Below are 12,379 nucleotides of genomic sequence, written 5' to 3'. Positions count from 1 at the left end.
TCAGCCAACAAATAATCTAAGTTTGGAATGCTGACCTGTAGGAGGGAGGCAAACAAGCTAACATGCACAAGCCGGAAAGCCACTCAAACTCAGCTAAAGCCTATGTACTTGATAGTGCAAGACATGTTGCTAAGGATAGTTGGCAGGGAGGCTCCAAAATGAAGATAAGGAAACATTTTGGAGGGTGGTTGTAGCTACTACATCAAAATGTAAGTGCACTAACATGGGAATTGCAAATAACACAAGCGTGTTCAAATGGGGTTGAATAAAAAAAATTGTCATTATTTTGCCTTCAACCTATTCATATGGCATAAGAAATAATATATTGAGTAATACAATATAAAATATTTTTGAATAATTATCTATAAAATATTTATGTATTAATTTATATGTTTATACTTGCAACATTTGTTGAGCTAGTTATTCTTTTCATATCTTCCATTGAATTTTTTTTTAAGCACGGTTGTGAATTTTGACTATGTTATGTGAAAGATATTTCTTTTACCTCCCTTATTTTGACTACATTTTTATACAATATTAGAGGGAATTTGTCTTTCTACAATTCTTGTTCCATTGAAGTAAAGAAATGTTCATACATTTCAAATAATTGAAGTTGTTGCATACGACATTATAATAATTATATAATGTAATTGAACACGTAATATCATTTAAAAATTTGCGCAATGGAGTATGCAAATACATACCGTTGTTTTTCCATTTTCAGAGTCACCATCTTTTATATGTGGAGTATATTGCAATCATACTTTTCTAACAAGTGTAACAGTAGTGCCAATTGTTCTGATTGGATACATGTCCTTATTCTTTGGAAATTATTTAATTGTAATGTGTGGTATGAAAATTGTATCCTTTGTAGATTGGTGGCACTATTTCAACAATGCTTGATTCATCAAGTTGTATGATTCAATCACAATTGCCACAATTGTAATTGGTTTTTGGTAATATTTTGAACTTTGTAATACATATTCCATGGTGAATTAAATATTTTTCTCATGTTTTTGAATGAGGTGTGCAGGAACAACCAATATAACTGTCATCATTCCTTTTTCATCTGTCATGTAAGCACACCAGATTTGACATGTTCTATTTGTTTGTCTAAATAGGTCTTATATATGACCATTATATCTCCAACAAAGACATTTCAGTCCTATGACTATTCAATTCTTCTAATGTTATTATGTCTAGAGTTGTAATCTTCAACCTGTATAAATTGTTTATACAAGAAAAGTGAATACAAAAGAGATTTTGTGGGGTCTATTTATTTATTGATAAAGTAAATAAACTATATTTTTCAAAAAAATAAATACATACCTTTTATATGGTTCATGATCTGTTAGAGTGGTTCCTTGATTTATACTTGTCATTATTTCTCTTGAACTATAACAATTATTGTTTACTATATTACAAATATTTCTATGGTGTGAAAAAAAGAGTAAGCATGTATTATTTTAAAAAGTAATGAGAAGAGAATGTAAGTAGTAAAAATATAATGTATGGTTCTTAACCAATGTATATGTTGTTGTTGCGATGTATGTGATGTCTGCATGTCAATGCTTTTTTCACTTGTCTGACTTTTTCTGATTCAAATATTATACATTTGTTATTTGAGAGACAAGTGTATATAATAATTTTTTAGTGCCTTTAGAAATTTACATAAATAGTAATAACTATTTAATTTTGCTAAATAATTTCTCAATGTATAAATAAGAGTGAGCACTTTCCATATATCTATATTATTTATTTATAAAGAACATATTTTCTTAAAATCACAATGAACATACTTTTTTGAAATTTGTTGTTCAAGTTCTTTTTTCATTTTGTATATGATCTTCATCATTTTCATATATTGTTTTTCTTTTGATGTTAACAATGTAAAAAATGAAATGTACAACAATATAAAATATTGTGGAAATAATACGCAAAGTACAATAGTAAAATAGTAAATTATAAAACACATATTATAGTTGAAAAAGAAGAGATTAAAGAATTTACCTTTTAATTCTATGTTCTATGTTTGTTTTTTATTTTCCTCCTTTTTCCTTGAAGTATTAATGATTCTTTTGATTCAATCTACATTGAACAATGTATCTAATTATAAAAATAAATGTTAATAGAACGTTTTACATTCATTATATATATATATATATATATATATATATATATATATATATATATATATTATTATTATTATTATTATTATTTTCCATTTTATGTCTTTAGTAATGTCTATAATTTGCAGACCTTGTAGTACATGGTATTATTTTTTGATCTAGTGAAAAAGAGAGAATGGAATATGTTTTACTTGATAGAAAATATGATTTGGTTCAGTGTGAAGAAAAAATAAATATATATATATATATAGACACACACACACACACACACACGATTTTGTATATTGATTTATATATATTTCATAATTCAAGTACAAGAGAAATTGTATCATGATCAGATCAATATGTATTTAGTATAAAGATTCTATACTATTCCTTAACTATATGTGAATATACATGATGAATCATAAGTGTTTATTTTACATGATTTGTTTTATCCAACAACAAATGAAGATTGTAACTACTCATATAGATTTCTAATTATTTTTCTTTCTCATTGATTTGTAACATATAAATATTAAAATCACCTCATATTAGTATGGTTTCATTCAAAAGTACATTGCATAATGTTTTTTTAGTTATATTTGCAATGTCAATTAAAGTTGTATGCGGTGGAGCATACATATTGAGTATTATAATTTGCAATCCATGAACTATTACTTTTGCTAAAGTTGCTTTTACAACTTGTTCTTCAAAATTCATATGTTGCAATATTGTAATCTATATTTTTTATTGGTATCATAGTTCCATGTTTAAAAAAATTGATATGTAATTGAAGTTTGCAAACCATTCTTGTTCTTTGCATTTTGTCATATATGTTTCTTGAAAACATATGATATCAGATTGCATTGTATCATAATCATTGAGTATGTCATTGATATGTACATTAAAATTCCACGTGTTCAATGAAATAATCAAGATAGAAGATTATATCACCAGGATGATCTTGATTCTTATCCATTTACAGATCAAAGAAACTAGATCTAAACTTAAATCCTTATCTCAACATTATTTTCTCTTACATATGAAGTTAGCCTCTTCCATTAATTCAACCCTTTGGAGCATAATTGAGGGCTAATCATCTTCAAAATCTATTCGTTTTGAAGATCTGACTTAGTTGAAACAATCCCAAAAATTCAATGGACTTATTAGAACAATGTCTCTCTCCTATAATAACTAAAATTTGAACAAAAATCATCTAATCAATTCATATACTTTGACTAATTACAACGAAACCAATGCATTTGATGGTGTTAATCCATAAATCAATTTGGAAAATAATTATTTCACCAGTAACATTGACACAAAATCGAGTGAAAACCTTACTACTGCTAAGGCTAACCTGCACAAAATAAAACTAATTCAAATTGGTTCATTAAAGAAACTTTTAATAAATATTGAATCTGATAATAAAGTTTGTAACTCTATTAGCCATCTGCATTCTGGTAATTCTTTTACCTTCCTTCGAAAATCTTTACAATGTCAACTTCATCATGTAAATCATCATCCAGCGATGCGTATACCCTTATCCAACCATTGTTTACTTCTTATTCAATCACTCCTTCAACTCTTGCGTACTCAACCACTTAGTCCTCTTTGGATTTCATCCCTCACTCCTCAAAAATTACCTTAACCAATCCTCTATTTAATTCAATATCCAATTGTGGTTCCTCAACTCTACCTTGTCTAGTCTCACACTCCCTATTGTTAAACCAATCCCATTCACGATCCATTCATACTTGTTTAACCTCCTCAAGCTCTTCGTCCTCCTCATCCTTAATTTCTCCATCCAACCATGATGGTAACCACTATTCAATAAGAAGACCTAAACAAATAGTCCTCCCCCACCATAAAACCTAGCCTTTCCTGCCAACTTGTCGTTAACTTATCTAGCTTTCCTATTGATCCCCATACTCAAAGGATTCCTAAAAAAGGTTTAAATTTTGCTATTGCCCCCTACAAAATCCCTATTGAAGACATATTATTTAACATTGAATTTAGTATAAAAGATATACCTGATAATATTAACTAAGAAATTAGACAAGATTTATCCCTTATCCTACGAAAAGTTAAAAATCCTAAAATCAACATAAATAAAAATGAATTTCTAGCCCTCAAAACCCTAAAAAGGAAACCTAACATTGTTGTACTAAAAGTACATAAAGGAGGTGTTGTTGTTATCATGAACACAAATTATTATGAAGTTAAAATGCTTAACCACCTCCTTAATAGTGGGAAACATAAATAACTCAGTAAAAATCACTTGAATACAATTTCCTAGATTATCTCCAATTCCATCAAGACATGTAATGAGTGTGATTACTTGAAACTCATTGAATATCATCTCTCTTCACCTAGAATATGTGGTCTTCCTAAAATCCATAAAGATCGGATCCCATAGAGGACTATTGTCAACACAATTGGAGGACCTTTCTACCTTCTTGCCAAACACCTCTCCAAAAAAATCAAGCCTCTCATGGGACATACCAACTCTTTTGTCAAATACTTCTCCCATTTTATTAATGAAATTAAAGATATTAAACTTGAACCCCATGAATTACTTGTTAGTTTCGATGTCGTTTCCCTTTACACTAAGATTCCCATTGATGGTGCCATGAATGTTATTAATAAAATAATTGATCCCAACACTACTAGGTTAATTGAAATATGTCTTAAATACACATTATTTAGTTTTCAAAATAAAATTTATAAACAAACATGCATTGTGGCAATGGCTCCGCTCCCTCCCTCGTTTTTTCTTTTTTTTATCAGAATATCTTGAAACTAGAGCCTTAGGTTCTACCCTTATCAAACCTAAACTATGGAAAAGACTCATTGATGACACCTTCATCATTTGGCCCCATGTTCATGATAAATTACAAATATTTAAAGAACACCTTAATAATCAATTTGAATCCATCAAATTTACCATGGAAATTGAAGTAGTTGGCAGTCTTCCTTTTCTGGACATTCTGGTTACTAGGAATCAAGATGGATCCATCTCCCATCAAGTTTAGCACATGCGTACACATACTGAAAAACACCTCCATGTTGATTACCACCACAATCCTAACCAAAAACATGGGGTTCTTAATACCTTAGCCACAAGAGCCATGACAACCATTTAGTCAATGAGAAAAATCATCTTCTTGATGTCTTTATGAAAAATGGCTACACCAAACACTAAGTTATTAAAGCCTTTAAAAATTCAAGCAAAGGACGTAAATCAAAATATGATTCTAGCTATAATGTTTCCAAAGTACGTCTCCCTTACATCCATGGGACCACTAACAAAATTTATCACATCCTTAGAAAGAAAAAATCACCAATACCTTTAAACCCATGAACATTATTCAAAGCCATCTTAGGTCTGTTAAAGATCCCATTGACCCACCAATGAAAAAGGTGTGTACTTGATCCCTTTTTCTTGTGGTAAATCCAATGTGGGTGAAAAAGGTCACTCAAAAATTAGAATCCTAGAGAATTGGCTGACATAAAATACAATTGCTCTCAATCCTATGCTCTGGCAGAGAATTCCCTGAAGACAAATCATTGCATTTGCATTGTAAATGCCAGTATCTTGGCTAGGATTGACCATTACCACTACAAGATATTAAGGGAGGCTATTGAGATTGACAAGCATCCTAATAACACAAATAGATATGAAGGATGGAAAATCAGTGAAAACGTGAATCCCACCCTCACCTCTAGAATTGTCCCTTCATAATCCTTCTCTCTTTTTAAATAAAAATTATTGTTATTTTTACCATAATCCCTTACCCTTATACCATTAATTTGCTAAATTCCCCCCCCCCCCCCCCTCTCTCTCTCTCACTCTCATTCCTATGCTCTTGCAGAGAATTCCCTAAAGACAAATCATTGCATTTGCATTGTAAATGCCAGTATCTTGGCTACGATTGACCATTACCACTACAAGATCTCTCTCTCTCTCTCATTCCTATGCTCTTGCAGAGAATTCCCTGAAGTCAAATCATCGCATTTGCATGGTAAATGCCAGTATCTTGGCTAGGATTGACCATTACCACTACAAGATATTAAGGGAGGCTACTGAGATTGACAAGCATCCTAATAACATAAATAGAGATGATAGATGAAAAATCAATGAAAACACGAATCCCACCCTCACCTCTACAACTGTCCCTTCGTAATCCTTCTCTCTTTTCAAATAAAAATTATTGTTATTTTTACCATAATCCCTTACCATTATACCATTAATTTGCTAAATTCCCCTCTCTCTCTCTCTCTCTTTCTCTCTCTCTCCTTCTCTCTTTTTAAATAAAAATTATTGTTATTTTTACCATAATCCCTTACCCTTATACCATTAATTTGCTAAATTCCTCTCTCTCTCTCTCTCTCTCTCTCTCTCTCTCTCTCTCTCTCTCTCTCTCTCTCCTTCTCTCTTTTTAAATAAAAATTATTGTTTTAGATTTTAAGCTTCTGTGGTTGTTTCTTGGAGTAGCATGATCCGGATTATCCACAGTATCATGTTCATTCTGTCGACGTTTCAAACCCCAAAGGGGGTCCATCCTAAGGATGGACCCCCTTTGGGGTTTGAAACGTCGACAGAATGAACATGATACTGTGGATAATCCGGATCATGCTACTCCAAAAATTATTGTTATTTTTACCATAATCCCTTACCCTTATACCATTAATTTTCTAAATTCCTCTCTCTCTCTCTCTCTCTCTCTCTCTCTCTCTCTCTCTCTCTCTTTAAATAAATATTATTGTTATTTTTACCATAATCCCTTACCCTTATACCATTAATTTTCTAAATTCCTCTCTCTCTCTCTCTTTTTAAATAAAAATTATTGTTATTTTTACCATAATCCCTTACCCTTTTACCATTAATTTGCTAAATTCCTCTCTCTCTCTCTCTCTCTCTCTCTCTCTCCCTCTCTCTCTTTAAATAAAAATTATTGTTATTTTTACCATAATCCCTTACCCTTATACCATTAATTTGATAAATTCCTCTCTCTCTCTCTCTCTCTCTCTCTCTCTCTCTCTCTCCTTCTAAATAAAAATTATTGTTATTTTTACCATAATCCCTTACCCTTATACCATTAATTTGCTACATTCCTCTCTCTCTCTCTCTCTTTAAATAAAAATTATTGTTATTTTTACCATAATCCCTTACCCTTCTACCATTAATTTACTAAATTCCTCTCTCTCTCTCTCTCTCTCTCTCTCTCTCTCTCTCTCTCTCTCTCTCTCTCTCTCTCTAAATAAAAATTATTGTTATTTTTACCATAATCCCTTACCCTTATACCATTAATTTGCTAAATTCCTCTCTCTCTCTCTCTCTCTCTCTCTCTCTCTCTCTTTCTCTCTCTCTCAATAAAAATTATTGTTATTTTTACCATAATCCCTTACCCTTATACCATTAATTTGCTAAATTTCTCTCTCTCTCTCTCTCTCTCTCTCTCTCTCTCTCTACTTTTGAAATCATACATTAATTTTATTTATTTATTATTATTATTATTTATTTTTATTAATTTCTTTTTGTATGTCGACCTTTTTTTCTCCTTTGAATTTCATATTTACTTCCTCATTGAATGTTCTCTCTCTCTCTCTCTCTCTCTCTCTCTCTCTCTCTCTCTCAACTTTTGAAATCATACATTATTTTTTTTATTAATTTTTTATTATTATTTTTATTTTTATTAATTTCTTTTTGTATGTCGACCTTTTCTTCTCCTTCGAATTTCATATTTATTTCCTCATGGAATGTTCATTTTTCTCCTTTTAATCTCATATTTATTTCCTCATGACATGGTCATTTTTCTTCACATTTATTTTTCTTCCTGAAGATGAGCAACACAAGTTGGCTCAAAACGTCAAGATTTGCTAAACCTAATGTGGTGAATCCTGAAACTAATCTTCAACCAATCTATAATTGTAGCAGCCTAAATTCTAAAATAGAATATTCTAATTGTATGGATTGGTAATCATATTCTAGAATCCATTTTACATTATTTTGTAAGTGTTTCATTTCACTTTTGACTTTTTGTTTTACCTTAAAGTTGTTTTTTTAAAATGAAATTTAGAAAATACAAAAATTTTATGTTTATTGAACATGAAAAGGATGTGTTTACTATTCCATGTATTCGTATGCTAGTTCGGTCAAACACAACATTGTCTAGAGTTTGTTAGTGTCAGTGAGTTTTCCCTGCCACTAGTGATCAAACGTTCTCTTTAAGAATGTCAATTAGGGCTTAAGGTCAAGTTTTTATCATTTCACTAAGACTTCCATTCAAAAAAAGTGGTCACTGGTTAGTGTGTCTAGGTTGTTAATTACTCTACAAATTGCCATGTTTTGGTCAGTGCCATCATACATTTGGATGTACCATCTCTGAAAAGTTTTATGATCATCTCAATCTCATTATCATGGTCTCCATTCAGCTCACTATCATCCATTAGTTCATTATGGTTTCAGTCATTGAATTTCTCATTCCATTCATTTTGGCATGTAAAGGAGTAGTGATACAAATTAGTTCAAAAAGGTTTTATTTCAAATGAATATGTTGTAATAAGTTTCAAATAATACCAAAGCTGCATTCAAAAGGTTCACAAGTACATGATTTTCAAATCAACAACAAGAAAAGTATATGGTGGGCCACCCCACTATAATCAAAGCATGTCACTTCTCAAAGCTACAAAAGATCATTTTTCTCTTTTTCCTCTCATTCATCACATTGTCAAGGGAGCTCTCATCCATCATCCATCATTTCCTCACAATTTTAGGGCCATACATTTTCAAATAATCAGTTTCTCCCCCAGTCACAATGCTTTTCCTTTAGTCATTGCGCATAGAAAGGTTTCATTGCGCTCCTGGATAGGCACGCTGCGCACGAGTGAACTACTCTGTGCACAAGCACTACGCATAGGAAGACTACATTGCACATGGTCCAAAATTCTCCAAAATAATTTTTGACCACTAAAATTCATTTTTCAAAGTTCCTCTTCTATCATGTAACCTTCCAGGCTTCACAACAAGTAAGTTCAATCATTACTATGCGTTCCTTTTGCCCCTTATGTCAAGAATGATTCAGATGCTTCCACTCCTAGGGTTTCTATGAATTTCCTAGTTTTGATCCTCAAATGATGAAATGTTGCCCCAAACCCTAGTTTCCCTGTCCCTACACCATTGTTTGTAGAAAATACACTATTCCCATCCATCATAGAATTTTATCCCCTCATTTTCTATCATTTTTCTCTAAACCCTAACCTACCCTATCTCTTTCAAGGGCAGACCTATATTTTGGCCTTTTTCACTCCCTCCCATCACTCATTTACCAAAATTCATTTTTCCCATACTCATTAACATCACCCCCTACCCTCCTAAATTTCCTCAAAAATTTATGCAACTCCCAAGTTCGTCATATCACCTCATTCCTTCACAGCAACAAATTTCACTATTTTTGCCTGCATTTTACCTAGGGTTTGAAAGTATGGAGCCTGATTCACCACCATCAGAGAAGAGAAAATACAATAAGGGAGGAAAAATACTGAGGTTTGAGCCCTCTAATTGCAATGAAATCACCTCCTTCCCTTTTGTCAAGAAATGTTTTTAAGATGCCAATTGTTTAGAGTTTTTTCAGAAAGTGGAGGAAGTGCATCACCATGAGCATCTCACAGGTATATTTTCCCTCACCTTGAAGGAAGATAAGATCACCATTGCAAGTACTGATTTCATGTTTTCAGTGGATGCTATCTCTTAAGCTACATGCATACTAAACCATGGTGAAAATTGGTTCAAAGGCATGAACCCAGACCTAGAAGAGTACAAACCCTACCTGAAATCATAGTATAAAGAAACTCACTCACATGTTTTCCCATTCAGATACTTGTTGGAGAGATATGCACCATTAATGAAGGCTGTCATGAAATTATTCACATGTGAGGGAATATTTTCCAGGTTATATCAATACCACATAAGGTTGCTCATGCACTTTACAGTAGCCAAGTCTCTCAATTTGTGTAGTTACTTGTATAGGAGCTTAACCAAAATGTCTGAAAGGGTGAAATTGAAAGGAAAAGTGCATTATCCCAGCCTCTTTCACCATAGCCTGATAAAGGTTATAGTTCTCCATTAGTTGATAGAGAAGAACATGACATGGGACACTTTCATTGAGGCAGCCTTGAAAATGCATATAATCACTTCACCAAGCCAACACCAAACCATGTCAGCACAATCAATGGAGGTTGGGTCATCAAGCGAGCATGATGAGGTTTCCAAGGCACCTAGGCTTAAGGTAACCAAGACATGTCAAAGATGCAGAAGGATGTTTTTTGCTCCTCAAGTTGAGGAAGGGGTCAAGCTTACTACATCAACAAAACAGGGATCACCATCACATCATAAGGCTTCTTTGCATGATGAGGAGATCATTAAGCATGATTTTGATCTAGTTGATTTGGAGGCACAAGATGAGCACCAAACCCTACAACAAGTCATCAAAGAGAAGGATTCTCATATCATGGAGCTCAAGGACAATTTTGCAAGGGCCAAATTCATCATTTCATTACTTGAGAAAGAAAACAGTCATCCTAATGCAAAACAGCTAGTCATGGAGAAAAAGCAATTCAAAGGCAAGAAACAAGAGATGAACGTCAAGGCACTGATGGACCATGATGACACTGAGCAGCATGAATAACATGTGGTAAGAAAAATACCAAGAACAATGGGCCTTATGAAGGCACTTTAGAAAGAAAGAAAACGAAGGCCATCAAGGAAAGAATCGACCTTTGAGGAAAGGATTGTTATGGAAATAAATGAAGATAGGGAGTTTTGGCTTGAAAAGGTAAATTGTAAACTTGAGAATCTCCTTGACATGGCTAACAGGGATAACAAGTTGCAAAATAATATGACTATCCATTATTACACAAGGAATCAACCAAAAGGATAAGGGTAAGTTATATTTTCTTTATGATGAATCCATGGTTGCATAACGCATCTCATCAAGTATATTTGGACAAATTATGGGAGAAGTTTGAGAAGTTTTTTTGTCTTGGTGAAGACTACTGCAAATTTTCAATTTTTGGCAATTTTCTGTCTAGGTGAGCAGCGAGCTCAAGCTGCGCTTTTTCCTCAGGGACCTAAATGATGAAAATTCATCATTTTTGGAAATCTTGTGACCCCCTCTCAAAACTGTTTTTCTCACTTTCCTGTTCCAGGGCTCATGTTTTGAGATTTTTGCAAAAAAGAGGCCAAAAATCACCTTTCTACCTCTCTTTTTCCATTTCGCTATGCACCTAGAGACATCTTGGGAAAATGGTCATATCTCAGCCAAAAATGAGTCATTGTGAGTGAAAAAATACTCTAAATACATAGAAAATCTCTTAGCATTCCAGAAAAGGATTTAGATTTGGATTTTGAGTTGAGAATGGTACTCAAAAATGGCCTCAAATAGCTCGTTGTGCACCTGGAAATTTATGAGATTCTGTGAAACTTTCACTGTGTCATTTTTGTAATTCCTATTTCGACTTTGGTAAAAGTAAAAATGGTGAAGTATATTAATGTGAGGGTAAGAGAAAATGTAAATATGATGTATTAATGAGTGGTTAGTCTTTGTTTGATGTAAATTGGGCTTCATTTATGAGAGAGGTGGCAATCAAAGTTAATTGTAGAAATTGTTTCAACTTCCCTAGACATTAGCATTTGGTTAGAACACCTCATGGAACAGTTCCTAGAGTCATGGATTCAACCCCTGAGGGCGGGGAGAGGTTGTTTTGGTCTTTATGTATAATTTTCTCAGTCATAGAACATGTTGGACTTGAGAGGAGATGACTATTGTAGCTTGTATTTGCATATTTTATGGAAATCAAAGGACACATTTTGCAGCGATTATCTAGGAATTCATGTGCAGTAAGTTTGTGATGTTTTTTTTTTTGTTATAGCTTTACATGAAATATATTAATCTTCTCTTTCCATTGATTAATTCTTCAATGATTTTCCTTACAGTTTATAAACATAATTCTTTGTATTAAGATTTGTTTAGATGGAAAAATCATTATGTGTATTTTCTTTCTTGCTTAGTGAATTCATGTTTCATGCTCATTAAGACCTTTATTTTCTTCTGAACACCATACTACATCGATAAACCCTAATATCCATCACAAAAGTATTGCTACCTTTCTCCTTCATATCCTTGCTATTGTAACCCTTTGATCCTCTGACCTAGATACCTGGTTTTTCTCCCTTATCCAGCAACAAAACCCCAAATTTCCCAAAA

Source organism: Pinus tabuliformis, chromosome 1_1, assembly GCF_031772625.1.
Source record: "Pinus tabuliformis cultivar Carrire ecotype Pingquan chromosome 1_1, CPIR1, whole genome shotgun sequence".
Taxonomy (NCBI): domain Eukaryota; kingdom Viridiplantae; phylum Streptophyta; class Pinopsida; order Pinales; family Pinaceae; genus Pinus; species Pinus tabuliformis.
Note: the sequence above shows the minus strand (reverse complement) of the source record.